The 23,219-nt window shown below is 36.8% G+C and overlaps 1 long non-coding RNA gene and 1 pseudogene across 1 annotated transcript in view; both read right to left on the bottom strand.

The window, feature by feature from the left end:
- Positions 1-1,602: 1,602 nt before the first annotated feature.
- The window catches only part of LOC149225582 (uncharacterized), a 112,608-nt gene continuing 90,991 nt past the window's right edge, over positions 1,603-23,219 (bottom strand). Inside the window, exon 2 of the long non-coding RNA XR_016246969.1 lies at positions 1,603-1,914. This is a non-coding gene — a long non-coding RNA (uncharacterized LOC149225582). The remainder of the gene's footprint in view (positions 1,915-23,219) is intronic.
- On the bottom strand, positions 6,072-6,793 carry LOC149225583 (putative plastid-lipid-associated protein 4, chloroplastic pseudogene; annotated as a pseudogene).

Below are 23,219 nucleotides of genomic sequence, written 5' to 3'. Positions count from 1 at the left end.
CCTCTTGATCCCCCTTTTTACTCCTTAATTTGTGTTCATTACTAAAGTCAATTAATGAGTCAAGATTTGATCCCCAATCTACTCCCTAATTTAGCTCAAGTTATCACTTAGATAGATATTCTTATGTTGGTTGTTGCCACATGGAGGTTCTCTACATTTCTCTAAAATTTAATTTATTAATCTTATTTTAATTCACCATCCTCTTCTCTTAATTAGGTTTAACTATTTTAGGATTAATCTTTATCCTTACAATTATGTCCCTCTTTCCCCTTTTACCTAATTAAACTACATAATCTACCTACTATTTTCCAACATAAGAAGGGCAGAGTTTTTAAGGTAACCTATTTTATTTCTTCCTATGATCCTCTTAACCCAAGTTTTATTTTTGATTTAATTACCTCGGTTTCTAACATCATTTACCCTTGATGTAAATTTACCTAGTTTTCATTTCTTGATTATATTTATTAATTAATTTATTTTTGATGATTCCAAGGGTGCCAAGTTTGGTCGTGCCCTTTAAGAACTTCCCTTGAAGTTCCAAGGGTGCCACGCCTAATAGTTTATTTGTGATTCCAAGGGTGCCAAGTTGGTTGTGCCCTTCAAGAAATTCCATTGAAGTTCCAAGGGTCCCACACCACTTGCCCTTCAAGCATTCAGTGACTACGAGGGGAAAGTATAGGTGCAACGTCATAGACCACCATCATCTCTTATGTTGCCTCCTATAGTGAGACTAATGGCGTCGAGGATCAAGGAATCCGCCTTGATGCACGCCCCCTGGTAAAATCCTCATGAGTGACCCAACTTTGGGACTTGCCCTCATGACATCGTGATCTTCAAGGCGAAGGTGTTTCGACCTTTCCAGCCCAAGTCACGGCGGGAGTGCTAGTGGGTGAGATCAAGGACATTGTCCCACCACTCCCATGTAGTTCCATCCACTTGTACAACCCCATCACCCATATGTGAGTCATTCGGTCAGGCAACTAATCTGTGCCTACAACCACTAACATCTCATTAGAATATAGATAAGCAGGTTCCAAAATTGACTTTGAATTTCAAAGATAAAATAATATAATTCTTTTCATCAAACCAGTTGTCGTCAACTCATCATATGCGAGTGCCTCTGGTGGTTTCCTGCCATACTCAATAATCATCAGTAACAAGGTTTCTCAATGCTAGTCATTGTCATAATAGCATCATTAACAACACCTAGTCATTCACATCATTGTTCATAGTAAGCCCGAACTAATGAAAGTAGGTAACATAGGGGACACATCCATCATAGCTATCATCATCAAAACATCAATGGAAACATACATATCCATCAAGCTATCAACATCGTAACATCAATAGAAATATACCTATTCATCAAATTTATCATCATCATGATTTTAATAGAGAGCATACATATCCTTTACTGCCATCATCATCATAAATTCAATAAAGACCAAACTTAACCATTTAATGTTACAATCATCATAATACCAATAGATAACATACATAACCATTCATGCTATCTTCATCATAATATCAATGGAGAACATACATAAACATCACAACCATGAATATCTCAATCACTAATAATAATAGCGTCATGTGCCCGGATCCTCAACCTGAGGTCCTCAAAGAATAATGTGTGGGCCTTAGGGCTAAATAAATGTTAGTGTCATATCACTGTTAGTCAACTAGAGCGGGCACTACATACACCCCCTCTTAATAATAGACTTCGTCTCGAAGTCCTTGGAATAGGTAAGGAAAACGGTGACACATCTCCTCGGCGTCCTCCCAAGTAGCTGAACTGGGACTATAATTGTCCCATTGGACCTTGACCTGGTCCACTAACCGTCGTCTAAGCTGCAAAGTTCGCTGGTCCAGTATGCAAACTGGTTCGGTCATCACTGTTCCCTCGTCCGAAACCTGCAAATGACCAAAGTCAATAACATGCGAAGGATCTGAAATATAATGACGTAAAACAGAAACATGAAACACATCATGCATACGTGCTAAAGATGGAGGTAAGGCAAGCCTATATGCCACCGACCCTTTCCTTTCTAAGATTTCAAAAGGTCCCACAAACCGTGGAGACAATTTTTCTCCCTTTCCAAATTTTATAGAGCTTTTTTGGGGCCTTACTCTTAGGAACACCCTATCCCCTGCTTCATAACTTCAGTCTACCCAATGAGCATCAACATAGCTCTTTTGTCGATATTGTGCTTCTTTTAGCCTCCTCCTAATCATAGTCATTTGTTCTTCCATCTCTTGCACCACTTCTGGTCCTATTAATACTTGGTCCTCTAGTCGGTCCCAACTGAGAGGTGTTCTGCAAGGTCTTCCATATAAGAACTCAAATGGCACCATCTTGATGGAACTCTGATAACTATTATTGTAAGCAAATTCCACAAGTGGTAAAAACTCCTCCCATCTCTTTTGTTGGTCCATCACATACATCTGAAGCATGTCTTCAAGAATTTGATTAGTCCTCTCTGTCTGCCCATCTGTCTCTGGGTGATAAGTAGTGCTGAAGTTCAATTGGGTTCCCAAAGCTTCTTGGAAACTGGTCCAAAATCTTCCTGTAAACACTGCTCCCCTATTAGATATGATCTTCCTAGGCACTCCATGCAATCTCATAATCTCATTAATAAAAACTTTGGCTATTTCTGGTGCCTTATATGTAGTCTTAACTGGTATGAAATGGGCGCTCTTGGTCAACATGTCCACCACTACAAATATGGAATCATGTCTTCTTGAGGTCATTGGTAGCCCCACAATGAAGTCCATTGATATAACTTCCCATTTAGATGTTGGTATCTCACGGGGTTGCAATAAACCTACTGGATGCCTGTGTTTAGCTTTTAGTCACTGACACTCTAAGCATCTTGCTACCAAGTTCACGATGTCCTTCTTCATCCCTTTCCAAAAGAAGAGTGGCTCCAGGTCCGCACTCATCTTCTTAACACCAGGGTGTGCCATGTATACTGCGCGATGTGCTTCATTTAAGATTAATTGGCGTATATCTTCATTCGGTGGTACATATATCCTTCCCCAAAATTGTAGTAGCCCATCATTATCAAGGGAGTATTATTCATATTTTGGGACCCTCATTTCATCCTCCCTCAAACTTTTTATAACCTCCTGATACCAGGTGTCTTTAGTTTGTAATTCAAGCAGTTTCTCCCTCAAATTTGTCTTTAAGGGAATCACTGAAAATATCCGTGGCCTCCTACTTAAAGCATCAGCCACCCTATTTACCATTCCTTTGATGTAAATGATATCAAAATCATATTCACTAATTAGCTCTGATCATCGTCTTTGCCTTGCATTTAAGTGATCTTGAGTGAATATGTGTTGTAGCCCACAATGGTCAGTCTCCAAATCTTTAGTGCATAAACAATTACTGCCATTTCTAGATCATGGGTTGCGTAGTTTTCTTTGTGGGTTCTAAGTTTCCTTGATGCATAAGCTATTAATCTTCCTTCTTGCATCAACACACAACCCAACCCTTCCTTGGAGGCATCAGTGCAAACTAAAAATTCTTGTTCCATATCCGGCACCTTCAAAATTGGTGTTGTTGTTAATAACACCTTTAACCTTTGGAATGCCTCTTTAAATTTTCCAGTCCAAATGAATTTCTTGTTCTTTCTTTGGAGCTCGGTAATGGGGTTTGCTATCTTTGAAAACCCTTTGACAAATCTATGATAATACCCTGCCATGCCCATGAAACTTTGTATTTCATGAACATTGGTTGGTGTTGGCCATTCCATGATGGCCTCGATCTTTACCAGGTCTACTGCGATACCATCCCCAGAGATAATGTGTCCAAGATAATGAATCTTGGTTTGGTAAAAGGAACACTTTGACAACTTCCCGTATAATTGGTTTTCTCTAAGACATTGTAGAACTATCCTCAAGTGTTCGTCATGCTCTTTTGGGGTCTTTGAGTAGATCAAAATGTCATTGATAAAGACTTGTATAAAATTGTCTAAGTAATCCTGAATATTCTGTTCATCAAACTCATGAAAACACCTGGGGCATTTATCAGTCCAAAGGGTAAAACTACAAATTCATAGTGCCGAAATCTTGTTTTAAAGGTTGTCTTCGAAATATCTTCTTCTTTGATTCTCAACTGATGATATCCCGACCTCAAATCTATCTTTGAAAACGCAGTCACCCCCCTCATTTGATCAAATAAGTCATCTATCCTTGGCAAAGGGTATTGATTTTTTATCGTCACTATATTCAACTGACGGTAAATGTAGAATCTTGTCTTTGCAATCTAGGAGTGCCTCATGTTGCTCCAACCAATCCATTCCTATAACTACATCATAAACTCCTAGAATTGTAGAGTACAAGGATACCTTGGTCTTACATACACCCAGGTCCACCTCACAATCCTTTACCATCTTTCCTACATTTCTTTTCATACCACATGCCATTTCTACATGTCTAAATTCATATTGTGGAGTTGCTTTATGTTTAATCATTGATAATGCATTTAGAGAAATAAATGAATCAGTAGCCCCTAGATCTATTAAAATGACAAAACTCATACCATCAATATTACCTGAGGTTTCCAACACAATGGACTGGTGTTTGACCTGACGATTGTTCACCACTGCATGGATGCGATGAGCCTTCCCCAGATCCCCCATTGTAGTTGCATTCTTAGTTGAGTTGGTATTACCTGTATTTTGAGGGCAATCCCTCTCGTAGTGAGGACCTCCACAAGTCCAACACCCCCTCTTAGGGGCTTGGCTCCTACTACCAACTGAACCGGGAGTTGGTCTGGAACTCTGCTGGAAAGAAGATCAGTGTTGAGGTGGTGTGACTTGGTGCTGTTGCATAGGCTGGTGCAGTTGTGGTTGACGAGTTTGTTGCGGTACCCTGTGCGGATGCTGAGCTGGATGCCTATATGGTGTTCTTTGATTTCTTTCTGACCACCTTTGATGATTGAGCGCAGGACCCCCTTGCAAATTGATACGTTCCATATTGTTTCCACTTGGTACTCCTGATCCCGTGGGCCTTGTTGACTTACTATGTTCACTGCTCATGATCTCCTCCTCTGCAATGATTGCTCGTTGAACTGCCTCGTGCAAGGTGCGAGGCATTAAGATTCTAACCTTGGTCCGAATGTTAACATTTAATCCATACACAAATTTGTTCACCTTGAGCTTTTCTGTGTTTAAGTGAGGGGCATAACAGAGTAATTCCATGAAACGTGCCTCATACTCTAGTAGTGAGCGACTCCCTTTCTTTAATGCATTGAATTCATTTAGTTGTCTCTCAAGGAACTCCTCTAACAGGTAACGATCTCTAAATTTTTCTTCAAATAGCTCCCAAGTTACTTCTGATATATCCATCCCCAATTGGGTTAATAATGTCTTCCACCAAAGTAGTGTGTTTCCCTTTAGCTGGAATATACCCATCTTGGCCTTCATATTTGAGGTGTAATCTCTTAGGGTAAAACACATAGCCATGTTTTCTAACCATGCCTCTACAGATTGACCATCTGTGGACCCCCAAAACTCTGGAAATTTTACCTTTTCCAAATCTCGACGTACATCATTTCTTGTAGTGTTTTGGGGTGCTTCGTTTTGTATGACAGATCCTCCATGCTCTCGTTCCAAACGGTTTATTAATGCCTGAAACATGTGTTGGAATGATCTCATTAAGTTCAACACTTCTCCAACTGGTATCTATTCCTGTGTTGAGATGTTTTCCCCATCATTAGGTGGGGTGGTAGGAGTTGGCTGTTGTGGTGGTGCCATGTTGTGCCCTTTAGTTGCCTCACTCCTTCTTGTACCTCTTCTAACCATGGTTCACCTACCACAATTTAATACGATTGTTCCTTATAAGATAAAAACTAATCAAATAAAAGTCACAACCAACGTGAGTGGTTCTATATTTTATTTATGACGTACTTCCAAAGGAACAATTTATGCATTTATAAGTTCTTGACATTCCTATAAAATTTAATCAAAAGAGTACCAACCTCCATAAATTTTAAATTTTAACACTTAGCTTCCATGTTAAACTTGTAGTTTAATTTAAATTAGAAAAAAACAAAGTTTCACTTACTAAAAACTAAGGTTTTTTTTTTTGGGTGGTTTCCTCAATTCATCAACAACATATGTGATTTCTAATTGCCCTCAAGCCCGATCAGGTGCCTTTATACTTATCAAGCTGGCAATCTTGAACTTGTCAAATTTTACTGCTACCCTCTTTCCACTGAGAGGGGTTAAATTCGCCGTTACCTGATTAAAGAAAGGCCAAGTCTCCAACTTTTGAGCTCTAAGAGTATCAACATTGATTGCTTGATAGATTTTCCCATTTGGCCTTAAAAATTTTGGTTGCTGACTCTTTAGAATTGTCATTGAAGTAGTGTACAAAAGCTCCCATTTTCCATTTAACAAGGGAGACTGAAGAGGTTATTTAGTTGGATTAATCACTTCTAGTTCTTGTGCAATTTGATTGATGCGGTACTTGTCCTCGGGAGTTGCTTCAGCCCCTCTGTCCAATGGTCCGATGGCTTCCAACAGCTCCTCTTTCACAACAGTTGTGTCTTTTCTCTTGTTTAGGAAGGGAAACAGAGATGCCTGTGCCTGCACCTGCGCCTTTAAAGGCCTTCCAAAACTAGAACCAAAACCTATCTTGTTGAAGCTTACGTTATTTCTAATTCTGCACACCTTTGATGGCCGAACCCAGGCTAATCTGGTATTCGATTCATTTAGAGGTACAACAGATTGAAGTGGGTGATAAAAACATTTCCCGGCCATGCTTTCCATGATTGAATAAAAGTAGTGACATGGACATAACACATGCAGCTATATTGAACTGTGCAGAGTCCTCGAAGAATTTGAATTCGAAGTCATTCCAACAAAATTGAATTTGGGCACTTTTTATTTAAAGAACAATTAAAAATATGGCGCAGAATGGTTATACGTGTCAATTCGAGGAACCCGGAAACCACACGCTGTAAAGTTGGCGAAAGGAGCGTGGCGCTAAGAGAAGATATTCAGAATTAAATATGCACAGAGAACACACAGTAAAGTTTGGTAAAGTAATGCTTCGGTGGTATAAGGTATTGGTTATGGTAACAAGCAGCTCAACTCAAGTTATATACCCAGAATTTATACTTTCTCTCTGTAAAACATGCGTACTCGAGTACCCAACCAATTGCGTCGATAAGTCTGGTTTCCGTGGAGTTTTAGCATAGTATTTCATCATATATATATATATATATATATATATATATATATATATATATATATATATATATATATATATATATATATATATATATATATATTTTACATACACAACCAGGCAATGTCCGGGGAACCCTAGAGCCTAATCGTGAGGCTTGTGCCACAATTCTGCACTCGGAAGAATTTTATGTCTGTGGCATTCTCCTAACAGGTTCTAACAGGGATCTACTAACACTTGTGTATGGTTCAATTAGTCAAGAGTGCAAGGAGGCACTTCAAGGGATGTGTTCAAAATTGCGGCATGTTGAAAGGATTCAAAATCCAAAGGGGGGTGAGCGTGATGCATACAATGAGTGGAACTATGGAATGATAATTTGTGTTGATGCAGACTGACCTAATCTTAGGAACATAGATTTTCCTTTTGGTATGCCAGAATTAACAGCCACAGGAAATAATGGAGCACTCTTCAACGATGGTGTGATAGTAATAGAACCGTCAATTTGTACCTTCCATCTAGCTACTTATGGATCATATCAATGACATAGAGCCATACGATGGTGGTGACCAGGGATTCTTAATGAAATATTGATATGGTGACATTGTCTGCCAAAACCCATGATCTTTTGAAACATTTCTGGTCAAGTAACTCAGGAGATAAGAAGCTTAAAACATATCTCTTTGAAGTTGATCCTCCAATCTTGTATGTTATGCACTAAGGAAATAAAACCATGGCTTTAGTTTCGATATTATGATTGCAAATTGGAATTTTGACATTCTTTAAAATTTTTCCAGTGATGTTGCCCATGCTTGATGGTGGAAGGTGCATGATTCTATGCTTAAAAACTAACAAAAATTTTGCTCGCTATGCTCTTGGAATGGGATAGAAGACAAACTGAAGCAGCAAAACTTCTTGATGAGTATTGAAAATGAAACATTGCTACACGTTTGAATATATGTGTTGAAAGATTCTACTTTTGGGAGAGAATGCTATGGCATTAGATTGTAGCAATCTACACAGAGAATGCCACTACTCAAACCCCTGCCATTACAGTTGCATTGTAACTATATCATTCTTAAAGTGCTCTGAAATGCTTAAACAGGGCATTCATTCACAGTATTTTGGGTTTTAGACTTTAGTCATGTGGTTTCATTTTTTTATTGCAGATACATAGCTCAGTCAATGGCCAGAACTTCAAGACAGTTATAGGTGAAATACACAACTATTGTAGTCACCTTGGTTACTTGAATTGATTTGCGTTTCAGATCAACACAAGAGATTCAGAACATGAGTTCTGGATACACTAATTTGCAAGTCTGGGCATATTTATGAGGCCACCAAGCTAGTTAATAGAATGCTATTTCGTGGGTGTGAGCCTGACGCTGTTACTTATGGTATTTTGATTGATGGGTTGTGCAAGAATGGAAATGTTGGGCAAGCTCGGGAGATTTTGATGAGATGAGAGAGTGGCTAAGGGATGTGTTCCTAACGTCATCACTTACATGACGTTGATTCCCAGGCTCTGTAAGGAAGGAAGATTGCAAGAGGTTGACAAGGTTTTAGAGGGATGTCTGAAAGAGATGATGTGCCCAATGTGGTGACTTACAATACGCTTATCCATGCTCTGTGAAAAGAGGGAAAAGTCCAGAAGGCAACTGATTTTCTAAATAGAATGTTGAGACAAGGTTGTGCTCCTGATGTAGTTACAATCAACTCTTTGATCAGTGACATGTGTCAAGAAGGCAGAGTGCAGGAGGCTTTGAAAATTTCAGAGGACATGCTATTGCATGGTATAATTGCAAATATTGTTACGTATAATTCTCTTATCAATGGGTTGTTTCAGGAAAGCAAGGTGCACAAAGCTCTAAAGCTAATAGATGAGATGACATTGAGGGGCTGTGTTGTTGATGTCATTACTTATAGTACGTTGATAAAAGGACTCTGCAAGGTTGGTGAAGTCGAGAAGGCCTTCGAACTGTTTGAGGAAATGCTGCGGAAGGGTATTACACCCAACGACATTACATACAATGTTTTGATTAATGGCGTTTGCAATGCAAACAGAATGGGGTGTTGAGAGTTGTGCTTCGGTATACAATGCACGCAGTGAAAATAACAGAGGAATTGCATAAATCCCTCTAAACCCCGATTATCTCAATTGAGAGACGCCATGAGCACTCAACAAAAATCATCATTGCTCAGGTTTGGAACAACAATTGCAACATTATAAATGTAGTAGATATTGAACAAAATTAGTCATGCATGCATGGGCCCATAGGTCTCAAGGGTTCAACATAGCTCTGATACCAAGTGTAAGGACCAACTCTATACTATATATTTTATTTTATTTTAAAATAAATCACAATAAAATACAACCAGAAGAGGAAAAAAACATTGGGAATTCAAATTTATCCAGCACTGTCTAACACATCCCTAAATTTTATTTCACTGTCTAACTTATGGTTGAGCCGATGCATGTGGCTCAACATGTGTTGAAATACCAACATGGTACAATTGGCTATGGAACATCCAATTATGGCTTGAGATATGTCTCAAACAATGAAGTACAACTGCAGAGATACATAGATTTAGATTGGGTAGAGAATGTGGAAGACATAAATAGTTCATCAGGATATTGCTTCAGTTTGGGATTTGTTATGATTTCTTTAAAGAGAAAGAAGCATCCATCTATCACACTCAGTATTGCAGAGGCCGAATATATTGTAGCTTGGTTGGCAAGTTAAGAAACAATATGGCTTTAGAAACTATTTGCAGGATTGTTTGATCAAGTGTAGGTGATGACCATGATGTCTGGTCAAAGCATAGTGAGATATAATACCAAGACATGGTACAAAAGGAAGCAATGTGGCTCCAATACTATTCTAAAATCAAGTAGATTTCTAACAAAGCATCTGTTCTGGGATGAAGTATGTATACTACAGGGACAATCTTAGACTTGTTGAGAATGCATTCCTACGTGACAGGGAGTATTGATGTGATAACATCAAGGACAAACATTCTCCCCAGGTCAAGTATGTTGGCCAGGATTAGGGAGAATGGTCCAACATAGGACATACATTCTTCCTTAGTCAAGTATGTTGACCAAAATTAGTAAGAATGGTCCTAGAGGCCCATAATTACTCAACCATAGAGTTGATTAGGTGCCTTTCAACATTAGGATCAAAATTACTCCCCATATAGGTTTTGTTGAACTCATTTAGCATCATGGCCTAGAGTGAGGCCTTTGGATTTGGGAATATATCACTCAAATGGATTGAGTGTGTCCCTAGGGTTTCACCATGAGTAAAAGAAATTGACTAGTTTGATGGTGAACTAAGAATAGTATGTATACCATAGGTTAGATGCACAAAAAAGAATCATGGTGACTCGTTGATGCTAATGATGTACCATGGGTCAAAGATGCTGACCAAAATCATGGTACCTAGTTGATTTTATAGATTTTTACCATGGGTCAAAGTTGTTGAATGGTATTATGGTAATTAAATGATGTTGATGTTGATGATGAATTGTTATAACCTTTTCTTTGAGAAATTTGTCAACAAGAGAACATCTGGATAATCATTATGAATACCTCCCTAGCTAAGAGGGAGTGTTGAATTTTGTAGCTATGGTCGGTCTTCATAATTCATATTTTATACCTCTTCATGTCATTTGTAATAGAAGAATTTTGAATTTTTAAAAGTTGAGTTTTTGGCTCCAAATGAAAATTCAGCCCTCCAAAAGATGAAGTTAGCCTGACCCCTCTAGTGACAACTATTCAGGCTACTTGGATGACTATATAAATTTATTTCCTCCTCCTCCTCAAAGCAAGCAATTCATACCATTTGAGGCAAAGAATAAGATGAATCTGAGGAATAATAAAAAACGAATTTGACGCAGAGTATTGGATGAATCTGAGGCTGAGTAAGGAAAAATCGAAGGCAAAGTTTCTGGGCATACCAATGCAGCAGGAAAAAGATTCTTGGGTCGAGAAGTAGGTCAAATATCGGCTTTAGCAGATTAGACCAGGTTGAATTTCTTAAACAAAATATTGACTTGTATAAAGGGAAAGTTGACTAGGTGTGACCAGGGCTATGTTACAAGTCCATTTGACTTTATGTTTGACTTGAAGAATTAGATGTATCTCTTTTGAACTAAAAAAATTCTCTAAGGAAAATGTTGCTGGGTTTTCCCCCATGTGGGTTTACCCAAGATTAAATTATTGTGTCTCTTGTTTGGCTGTCTCTTTATGAACCTACTAGTATTTTGTTTCTACTGTTGAGATCTTCTGTGTAATTTATTTATTATAAATGTGATTGCAAGAAAGGATTAACTTATGAAATCATAAGAACTAATTTTAAGTTTAAAAGACCTATGAAAAATCAACATTGAGATCCTCCCAAGATGCCTTCACATAGATTTAATAACATGTTTGAATGATTCAATATAGTATAAATGAAAAAGGATAAATACTTTATGAATTTGACATTTTTGGGTTTTCCATTACCAAAATCTAGTTAGTCAACTTTTTCCAAAATCACAGTGTTGGATTTAAAAAATAATATTTTTAATGCAAAAAAGGTTCAACACCCTCGAATACTTTTATTGCAACTAGATTGTGTAATGTTAACATCTAATATTTGCAATTCCATTGCCATCCAAAATGTTTTTTGTTGTATTTTAGGGCCAAAATAACAATTTCCCTTCCCATTATTTTGAGTGGTCAGGAAATGGTAAATTTTTGAATGGAGACTTATGTGAGTAGAAACATTTAGATATCCATCTTTTAGATCCATCACATAATTGAAATAATTTCTGACGCGTTTCGAACCATCTAATGTGGTTCATCATCAAGAAGTAATAGATGAAGAGATTCTAATATGACAGGGGTATAAAAAGAGCTAGGTTGAACGCAAGGTGAAAAGACAAACAAAAAAAGAGAATAGCCATTAGAAAATCATAGATATTAATGGCTAGAGAATTGATAATAAAAATTCTAAATAATTATAAAAAATCAAAATTAATAAAAATAAATAGACATAAATAAGGAGATAGGGATAATTTAATTAAATAAATAGTTTATATATATAAAAGAGAGAAAATAAGGGACAAAATTAGGATAATAATATAACCAATTAAATAATACTTTATTATAATATATATACACATGCAATTTAAGGAAAAGGGGTAAGTAAAATAGAAAAAGGAATAAACTAAAACATTATTTTAATTTAATAATTATAATAAATAAATATTTATATATAATAAATAAATATTTATATATAATAAATAATAATAAATAAAAACTCAAATTATTATATAAATATGATTCAATAAGAATAAATATAAATAAATAAGAATTATAATGAGGAGATAGGGGTAAGAAAATTTGGAGAAAAAATTAAATAATAATTTAATTATATAAATAGTTTATATATAAATATTAAGGAAATTAAGATAAAAATCAAAATCAAATAAAATATATATATATATGTATGTATGTATGTATATGTATATATGTATATATATATATATATATAAGGGGTGATAGGAGGGTGAGGGATTTTACGTGATTTTGTTGAATATTAAGAAGTTAAATTCACGTGGGGTTGGGCAAAGAAACCAACAATATGGAAAATTTGTATGGTATTTTCCTAGGTTTGTCCTTATCCAAGGACCTCAAAATCTCCAAAATCACTATTATCAGAGACTCTCTCATATCTATTCATATTTTGCAAAGCAACACACCCTCCAAATCCAACAAACTTAATCTACTTTTGCAAATGATCAAGAGCATCTTGGAGGTCTTCCATCATAAATTCTTTAATCACATTCTAAGAAGTTAGAATAAAATGGCAGGCCAACAAGCTAATCTAGCCTGTGGTTTGAAGAAAGGTCAAATAGAAGTTAATGGGAAAAGAAGTTGGCAAATCATCCCATGATTTAGCAAATGACCATCATGCATCTCTCTAAGTCCATTGATCTCAAACTTTACAGAGCCAACTGGTGCAATCATAATTTAACTTTCAAATCCAAGGACATTATTACAATTCAGGTGCATTCAATGCCAATTGAGGTGAGTCTCTTAATTGGAAAGAGTGTACAATGGGAGGGGGTGTTAGGCTAACACAATAATGATGTGCCCCATCGAACTGAAATTCTGGCTTATTAGCTCGATCGACCCTGGCCTTTAAATTCCAATTGTGAATTGCATGTGATATTCACATTAGTATTTGCAATAGGATTAGAGAATGATATTGAGCTCATGTGGAGAGATCAGAGATCCCATCACACATTCATGGAGGAGAGAAACACGTACGATAATATTAGTATTTATCTGTCAATAATGGGTCATCATTTGCAGAGTAAGGAAGCTAAGCTCCTTCTTTTCCCTTCTAGGAGTCTCCGCCATTGGAAGGCAAAGAAAGGATTCAAGTTCGACACGAATAGGATTGATACTTTTATATTTGCAGTTTTTCTCAATCCTAGAATGTGTCGTAGCAACCTCCAACAAAAAATGAATTGAACATCATTGCACACAACTCTTGACAGAGGGAAAAGTTGACCATACACCTAGCAGGATAAGCGACAGGGAAGGGATAGTAAGGATAGCTCACAAGTTCCTTCATCAAAATTGGTTTCTAATTTGGTAATATGCTGCTTCTAACTTTGGCTGACATAGTATTCCATTTTGGTCTATAATCTATTTAGAAGGAGTCATATCTATGCCACTTAATCTAAATTTCTGAGGGGCCTCTTAAGGCATGTTGAAAAGAGACAAGTTTGGATATAGAAGAAAGATCAACAATTGGGAACTAATGGAACCTCGAAGGCATGGTAATGATGAGGAATATCCCCAAGAATGTCCTCACCGCCCTCACCCATCTCTAGTCAACAATGACCCCCTTCTATAGTCCATTCATCAACTCTCCCTCTAGGTAGTTGATCAAGCAGATAGGTTGATAACTATGTAGCAGCAGATGGATCGCCAGAATGAATAAATCAACGCTCTCTGATGTCAAGTGGAGAGCATGCCAAGATGTAGTTCAATGGTGGAACTACAAACAACAAAAGGAGTTGAAGAAGTTGAAATAAAGAACAAAATTCCAAGAAACTCCCACGATGAATGAATAAATATTGTAAAATTCTCTTGCTCCGTGGACAATTTTGTAGGACTTATAACTGTAAAACAGTCAATATAAATGTTGTAGTTTTTAGTTTTGGTGATATGGAGGCTAAACATCCTAGAAATCCTTATGTTGTAATAGAATATGGTCTTAGAATTTTTCTAATCTTCTTAGTTTTTGCTGCGACCTGGGCACAAATTTTATAAAATCATTACTCATATATATATATATATATATGGAGTACGTAAAATTAGGAATAAGAATAAATAATAACATTATTATAAAGAAATAATCAAATTTAATAACTAGCACTTTAATAAATAAGAAGTATTATTATATATATGTATATGGAATAAATAATAAATCATAAATGATAATAATTGTAAAAATATATAATAGATCATATATATAGTAAGGAGTTAGGAGTTAAAGGCATGATTAAGAAAATAAATAATAAAAATAAAAAAACATATAAAAAGAGTTAGGGGCCAAAATAAGAAAATAAATTATTCCAGAAACACAGGATCAAATACCAAAAAAGATGAGAAAATAATGAAACTTAAACAGTGATAAATAATAAAAAAAATTGGGAAACAATAAAATGAAAGGAAATAAAAGGACATGGGATAATCAACAAAAATAAGGGGAACAAAAAAATAAAGGAAATCAAAGAAACAGGGAGGAAAATTAAGAACAATATATTAAGGAAATAGTAGGGATCCAATTTTACTGATTTTCCAGCTGTCACACCTTTTAAAGTTGTTGGCTATACATTTCTCAATCTTAATGGATTCCCTGAAATTTCTATGATGATAATGGGAAATCTTAGATAGGACACAAGTATCATCCATACAAATGTGATGCTTAGTGTTAGAAAAATGTTCAACAAGAGCCGAAGATCTAGATCGATTATGCTTGATGTCTGCAACATGCTCCTTAATTCTACGCTTGATGGAACAACCTGTCTCACCTATATAAGGCTTCCCACAAGAACATGGGATGATGTAAACCCCTTTAGAGTTAGAGGGGTCAATCCAGTCTTTAATAGAACTTAGGGAAGACAGAATGGTAGTAAGCGGCTTAAAGGTCATAGAGATATTTTGTTTCTTTTAATAATTCGAGCCAACCTGTTTGTGGTTCATTGAATAAAAGGAGGATGGGCAGTGGCAATGGGATTGTTGGAAACCATTTTAGATTTAGGCCCTTTAGTTGCATCAAGTTCTGAAAGCCTTCCAAATGGTAGAAAAGGAGGCTAAAGGGCCTACAACTAAAATTGATTCCAACAATCCCATTGCTACTATCCATCTTCCTTTTATTCAAGGAACCATAAATAGTTTTGGCTCAAATTCTTAAGAAAAACAATATCTTTGTGACCTTTAAGCCACTTACCACCATTCGGTCTTCCCTCAGATCTGTTAAAGACTGGATTGATCCCTTTAACTCTAAAGGGGTTTACATGATCCCATGTTCCTGTGGGAAGCCTTATATAGGTGAGATAGGTCATTCCATTAAGCTTAGAATTTAGGAGCATGTTGCAGACATCAAGCACAATCGATCTAAATCTTTGGCTCTTGTTGAACATGATGCTAAGATTGAGCATCACATTTGTATGAGGATGCTTATGTCCTAGTTAAGATTTCCCATTATCATCATAGAAGGTTCAGGGAAGCCATTGAGATTGAGAAACATGTAGCCAACAACCTTAATAAGGATGACGACTAGAAAATCAGTAGAAATTGGATCCCTACTCTTTCCTCAAGATATTGTTCTTAATTTGCCTCCCTGTTTCTTTGCCAATTTCCTTTGTTTTGTTGTCCCTCTTCTTTTTGTTGCTTATCCCCTCTCCTTTTATTTCCTTTCATTTTATTGTTTTTCATTTGTTTTTATTATTTATCACAATTTAACTTGTATTATTATTATTATTATTATTATTATTTTGATCCTATGTTTATGGAATAATTTGTTAACTTGTTTTCTTATTCTTGCCCCTAAATCTTTTTAAATTGTTTTTTATTTTTATTATTTATTTTCTTAATCAGGCCTCTAACTCTTTACTATATATATGATATATTATATATCTTTATAGTTATTATATGAATGCTTCACTGACAAATCAATACCATACCCCGTGCATTCATATTGGGGCATAAAAAAATGAGGAAAAAATGAAATAATCTATTGAGCATATAATAGGTAGGTAAAGGGTTTTTACATGTTGTATCACAATAAGTGTATCATAAAATATTCTATATAGAATACATTGTCCATGCAGAGGAAAAAAACAAGCGGGATGGAGAAATAGAGATTTAGAAGTATTGTGGGAGTATTAAGAGTGAGAGGGAGAAAGAAAACACTATAATAATATTAGGTCCAAAGTAGCCTAATATTCAAATCTATGACCCTAGCATTGATATGCAATTCATGGTAATGTTAAATTCTTGAAGTAAAAGTGACATTCTCCTTTATCTTTCATTTTCATCCTTTTACTTGCATTTTTAACATTGCCATGAAATGAATCAAGATGTTTGAGAGTGGTTCTGACCCCATTGGATTTCATATGGAGAAAGTAGAATTTTAGATCTCACTCAAAATCCAACAGACTTATCATTTTTTTCAGGATTCCAAGATTGGGGGGATTCCAATGTTTCCATTGGATTTTTTCATGTACTAGGGTATGGAACTCATATTTAATCAAGAGCACCAAGCCCTATATGTACCTTGATGTTAGTGACATTAGTTATTGAACTCCTCTATCATGACCCTACTAAAAATGTACCCCTCACTCAAATCTTGACTTGACAGGATACTTTTTTTCAATCTTATGTTAATGCTTAGAGGGCGATATTAATGACAATTCTCCCAAGCTAGGCAATGATTTTTATGATATGTACATATTCATTGTAGCATGATTTTTTGGATGCTAGAGGCCATCTAGAGCCTATTTGTTGATGAGTTTTAAGTTTAGAGATGGATTGCACTCGATGCTATTTTAGTTATGTGCACCCTTACATGCTATACAAATGAGAATTTGTAATTTGTGGACCTGTCGTTGATTAAGATTATAACTACTAGATGAACGATGTTATATGGTTTAATCCATGTTTTTATGTTTTTTTAAATCACTAGTTCATCATTACATGTGTTTTTGTTAACACATGTGCATCAAAATATATAAAAATATATATTATATAAAATTCGGTCCCAAAATCGCTCTCAACCTAAGAGCTTTTGAAAATGTCGCTCCCCGCTCCCGCTCCCAAGTAACCTTGCTCCAAAATAGACATGCATCACATTACTAATACCTCTATGATCTATGTCTAATGCATGTGTTAAGAGTTTTTACCTGTTGCTCATCCAATGATCCTCCCAATGATGGGGCAGTAGAGGAGACAACAGATATGGCACCATCACCTTTTCCTTACATTTGTGATGAACATGTTGAATGAAAGTACAAGAGACAGTGATATAGACTATTTCTTGGTAGAGGGAACATGCATGCCACAGGAGACAATGAAATAGACTATTGTTTGGAAGAGGGTGCATGCATGTTGAGGGCTCAGATATGCCACCTTCAATTAATTCTAATTTAGGTGTTGTTTTAGATTTAACAATTTCAATTTTGGATAGAGTTTTTCTATTATCAGAGCTTTGATTTTGTTATTTTTTAGCATGCATGATCTATTGTTATTAGAAGGGCGCAGATATCTAGTCAATTAGAATACTAATGCTGAGAAATTTCTTAGGTAGAGGACATAAATCTCAAGGAAGGGTTGCATGCTTTCATGCTCCAGTTCATCTTCTAATGGAGATGCACTTACTTGGCACTCTGACCATGAAACTATGGTGCACTAGGTGATCAAGTTAGGGCTACGATTTGACAAAGTCCACCCAGATAGGATTTTACACGTGTCCGTATTCATTGTGCTTTCTCTCCTCTTCCTATTGATGAAAGGTGTGCCATTGTGTTGGTTATCGAGGTTTTATTTTGAACTATTGTAGTGTATATTTTCTAGTATTCAATAGAAGATATATGTAATTGAGAGTTCAAATATGTGTATTTGCCATTCAAAGTTTCCACAATATGTATTTGTAATTCAACAAACTTATATATGCCTTTTTATATTGAAACTTTCAAGTTTTCAACTACCTAGTATTTAGGTTATTCTTTCTAAGTGCAGAATCTGCTTACCATGGTTAATGAAAATAAAGGGATATAAATATAAAGGGGTATAAAAAATGTTAATGAAAAAATGGATATCTAAAATATCTAGTGAAAGTAGGGGTTTTTTAAAATTGGGAAGGTGTATTGGATTTGTATTGGTAGGGGGTTAAATAAAGTGATTTTTAGAAGTATTTTCCAATATGTAGTCAAATTAAGGGTATTATTTAGTATGCCACGAACGCACACACTATGTTGGAGGTTCATTGAGTGAACCCTCGTGAGTTATTATCCCTTATGATTTATTATTTATTCCATATACATATATATAATTATACTTCTTATTTATTAAAATGCTAGTTATTTAATTGGATTCTCTATAATAATGTTATTATTTAATCTTATTCTTAATTTTACTTACCCTTATTCCCTTAAATTAGGTTTATATATATATATATATATATATATATATATATATAACATTATTTTTTTAATGTTATTTAATTTAATTTTTATTTTAATCCTAATTCCCTCAGTGTTTATATATAAACTATTTATATAATTAAGTTATTTGGCTTTGTTGGAGACATCAAGCCCAAGGAATGTTTACTATCAAAGAGGCTTACCACCTTCTTTCACACCATGGCGAGGTTCCTAAGGAAGCGTATTGGAAGAAGGTTTGGAGTGGGAGATTGTAGCCAAAGGTGGCTAGTTTTCATTGGCTGGTTGACTGTCGTCAACATCTAACTCAAAACCTTCTCCATTGCAAAGCCGTAGCCGACCCCTCTTAGTGCCCCATGTGTCAAGAACATGAGGAAACAACAAAACATTTGTTAAATACATGCCCCTAGATGGAATGCCTCTGGGACATCATCCAGAAAGTCTTTTGGAATTTGGACCAAAACATGCATAGCTTATGGGAAACTATTATAATGTGGCATGAAAAACCTTTTGATAGCCCCATAGTCAACACGGCTTAGAGATTAGCCCCAGGCCCACTTATATGGAATTTGCAGAAGGAAAGGGACAATATTATATTAAAAGATAATAGAGTCAATGGAGGAGAAATATGGGACAAAACCCATACCAATATCAAAGAATGGTGTTATTAGATATTTGGGTAGAGGAGGACTGGAAGGCAGAGGGGTAGGAAGTCCAGATATTGGGGAACCTAGAAATTACTTGGGAGCGTGTGTCCCATCTCCCGGCTAAGCTAGTGGAGAAATTGAGTCATTCGCCTTGAGCCTTCACCCTTCCTCCGCGAGGATTTGTCATGCTAAACTTTGATGGAGCCTCCAAAGGAAAACCAGGTCCAGTGGGCTGTGGAGGAATCTTCTTTGACGACATTCACTGACCTCTAGGAGTTTTTGTGAGCTACTATGACTGCATGAGAAACAACGTTGCTTAATTCTTGACTCTTTCCCAAGATCTATCGATTGCCCTAGAGAATGGCTATGGAAAACTACATTTGGACGATGATTCTCCACTAATGATATCGGTAGTCGGGAAACTGTTAAATGGATCCCCAATTCAGAAGGTTATCAAAAGTCAGCATCTAGATTTAATAGCTTAGAGGATCCAAAATTTGGTATGATTTATTCCCTATGTCACCACCACCCACTCGTTGCGAACTTGAAAGAAGTTGGCAGACGTGTTAGTTGACTGGGGAAGCCAAGCTCCTTCTCTTTTAGGATTTAAGCCTTGGCCCCTGTAAGACAAAACATAATGGTCTACCCAACTAGAACACACAGTTGTAGTTGACTTGGAGACCCCGATGGGAGTGACTGATCCAATAGCCCTGGAAATACTGAATGTCAGAAGGAATGAAGTTTACAATTAATATGGAACATGGAAAGGGCTTGGGCAGCGACCAAGCCAAGTGGAGGAAGCGAGACAGAACAATCAAGAAGGTTAAGGAAGTTTATAAAATTGGGAAGGCTAGTGTTCTCCACGTCATTCGACATTTTGGTATGGGAGGGAAGGTAAACAAGGTTACTCTGACTGATTGTGTATAGGATCCTTCCCTATGGATCTCCTTCGGTCCTGGTGGTGTGACTGTGCTTTGATATGATGAAAGGGAGTATGAGTTCAAGGAGTTAGTGGTTGCGGTGAAGAGTTGGGCGGTGTGGGATCTAGGTGCTTGGCACAAGGGTTGCTTGTGGCCTAGGAAAGTAGTGTAGAGGGTTGGCTTTGTCTCAAATAATATGAAATTCTCTTTCAAACCTGCTAGCATTTGTTCTACAGAGGGCGAAATTTGGGTAAGTGTATGTTTCTGTTATTTCTTTGTGCATGGTTTTGTTCTCGAGAGCTATTTGGAATTTATGGTCCTTATTTTCTCTTTGGGTGGCGTCCCTTTTTGTGGTTTGTCCTGGTGGGCTGGGTGTTTGTTTGAGTGGGTTAAGTGTGGTGGTTCGGTGGACCTAGTTAAGGTCTTGTGGGTGTAGGGTGGCGACATCCATAAACTCCAATCCATTAACCCTGGACTAGAACATAATCATAGTTCCCTTGATCGGATCTACAAAATACCATGGGTAGAAAACCATCATGCCCAAAACCATGTGCAAAAACCATGCACAAAACCATAGGTAGGTCTGCCCATTTAATATAGGGTCCAAAAAAAATTTCCCCGGGGCACTGCTCTAGACCCCGTAGAGAGGGGGGTTGTTGCGCCTAGTGCAACAAACAAGGGGGGCTTTCACCCTCCCTGTGACACCCCCGCACATGGGAATAGTCATAGAAAGAATATAACACACACTCAACATTCCCCCACTTGTTGTTTTATTTCCATAGGAGAGCTTAGTCATTGGTCCACCCTTGCAACACCCATTGTTTCTCTACACCAAGAGAACTTCTCAGTGCTCACAAACTTTGCCAAAGCATCTGCGATATTCTTCAAAGTGTCCACCTTTACCAGCAACAACTTTTTGTCCTCAACCATATCCATCACAAAGTGATACTGAACATCAATGTGCTTTGTCTTTGAATGATAAGCATGGTTCTTTGCCAAGAAAATTACACTTTGGCTGTCATAGTCTATCCTTATAGCTCACTGTACCAACCCCATACTTGAACACAATCTCTACAACCAAACTGCTTCCTTGCTTGCGTGAGTGCCTGCCATTTATTTTGCCTTTGTAGTTGAAAGTGCCACTACAGACTGTCTCTTGCTCCCCACTGACTGCACCTCCAAACAGGTTAAATACATACCTACTTATAGATCTTCTTTGATCCAGATCTCCAGCCCAGTCTGTATCAACAAATCCACGGATGTCCAAAACTCTATCCAATCCTAGTCTTCCTTGGTAGCACATACCATAATCACTAGTGCCACAAAAATACCTGAAAACCCGCTTCATTGTTGTCCAATGCTCCTTCCCTAGTTTTGACATAAACTTGCTAAATACTCCCACTGCATGTGCAATGTTTGGTCTAGTACAGACCATTGCATACATCAGGCTACCAAATGCACTTGCGTATGGAAAACTAGACATGTCCTCTTCCTCTTCCTGTGTCTTGGGACACTGTTTAATAGATAGTTTTACGCTAACAGGAATAGGAACCTTCATTGGTTTACTATCCTACATATTAAACCTCTGCAATATTGTCTCGACATACTTCCTATGGTTTAACTAGAGCTTCGTTTTTGCTTGATCTCGTTTAATTTCCATGCCCATACTATAGTTTACAACACCAAGGTATTTCATGTCGAATTTGGAGGACAATTGGGTCTTCAATTCCTAGATAATTTCTTTGTTATTTCCAATCAACAACATGTCATCCACATACAAGCCCAAATAAATAACACGGTCACCAATTAATTTAAAATACACATAGTGATTTTCTTTGCTTCTGGTGAAGCCAAGTCCCTGTATATATGTATCAAATTTCTGATACCACATCCTTGGTGACTGTTTTAACCCATACAGATACTTTTTTAACCTACATACCAGTTCTTTCTTACCCTTCACCGCAAAGCCTTCAGGTTGCTTCATGTAGATCTCTTCTTCTAGATCCCCGTGAAGAAATGATGTCTTCACATCTATCTGTTCTGCCTCAAAATCAAAGGAAACAACAACAGATAAAAACAAATCTAATAGAAGCTACCTTGGCAACAGGAGAAAAATATCACCAAAATCAATTCCCAGCACCTAGGAATAACCTTTTGTTACCAACCGAGCTTTATATTTCTCTACCTTACCTTATACATTCATCTTCTTCTTAAACACCCATTTACTGCCAATGGGTTTCCTTGCAGTCGACAACTCCACCAGATCCCAAGCCTCGTTTTTGTGCAAAGATGCCATTTCATCAACCATGGCCTCTTTCCAGAGTTTGCCACGCTCTGAATCTACTACTTCCCTGACAGTTTTGGGATCATCATCAGTAATAGATAAAGAATTTCAACAGAAAGCAGCTGGACTATACGTTTCTGGATGCCTTCTTTCTCGAACTAATCTTCTCACAACCGGAGTTTGTGGCTCTTCATCCTCTGATTCCTCTTCTGTTGTAGAGTATGATTCCTCCTCATTTAGCTCAAACTCTATCTTCTCAGGTTCCTTTGGTAGGACTTCATGTTTAATAACATCTTTCACCTCTCTAAACACCACATCGCGGTTGTACACAACCTTCCTTGTTTCTGGGTTCCAAAGCTTATAACATTTTAAACCATCCTTATACCCAATAAAGATGCACCTTTCAGATTTACTATCCAACTTGGTTTTTTTCTCCTTTGGAAC

Source organism: Pinus tabuliformis, chromosome J (genome assembly GCF_031772625.1).
Source record: "Pinus tabuliformis cultivar Carrire ecotype Pingquan chromosome J, CPIR1, whole genome shotgun sequence".
Classification (NCBI taxonomy): domain Eukaryota; kingdom Viridiplantae; phylum Streptophyta; class Pinopsida; order Pinales; family Pinaceae; genus Pinus; species Pinus tabuliformis.
Note: the sequence above shows the minus strand (reverse complement) of the source record. Positions and strands in the feature narration are given on the sequence as shown.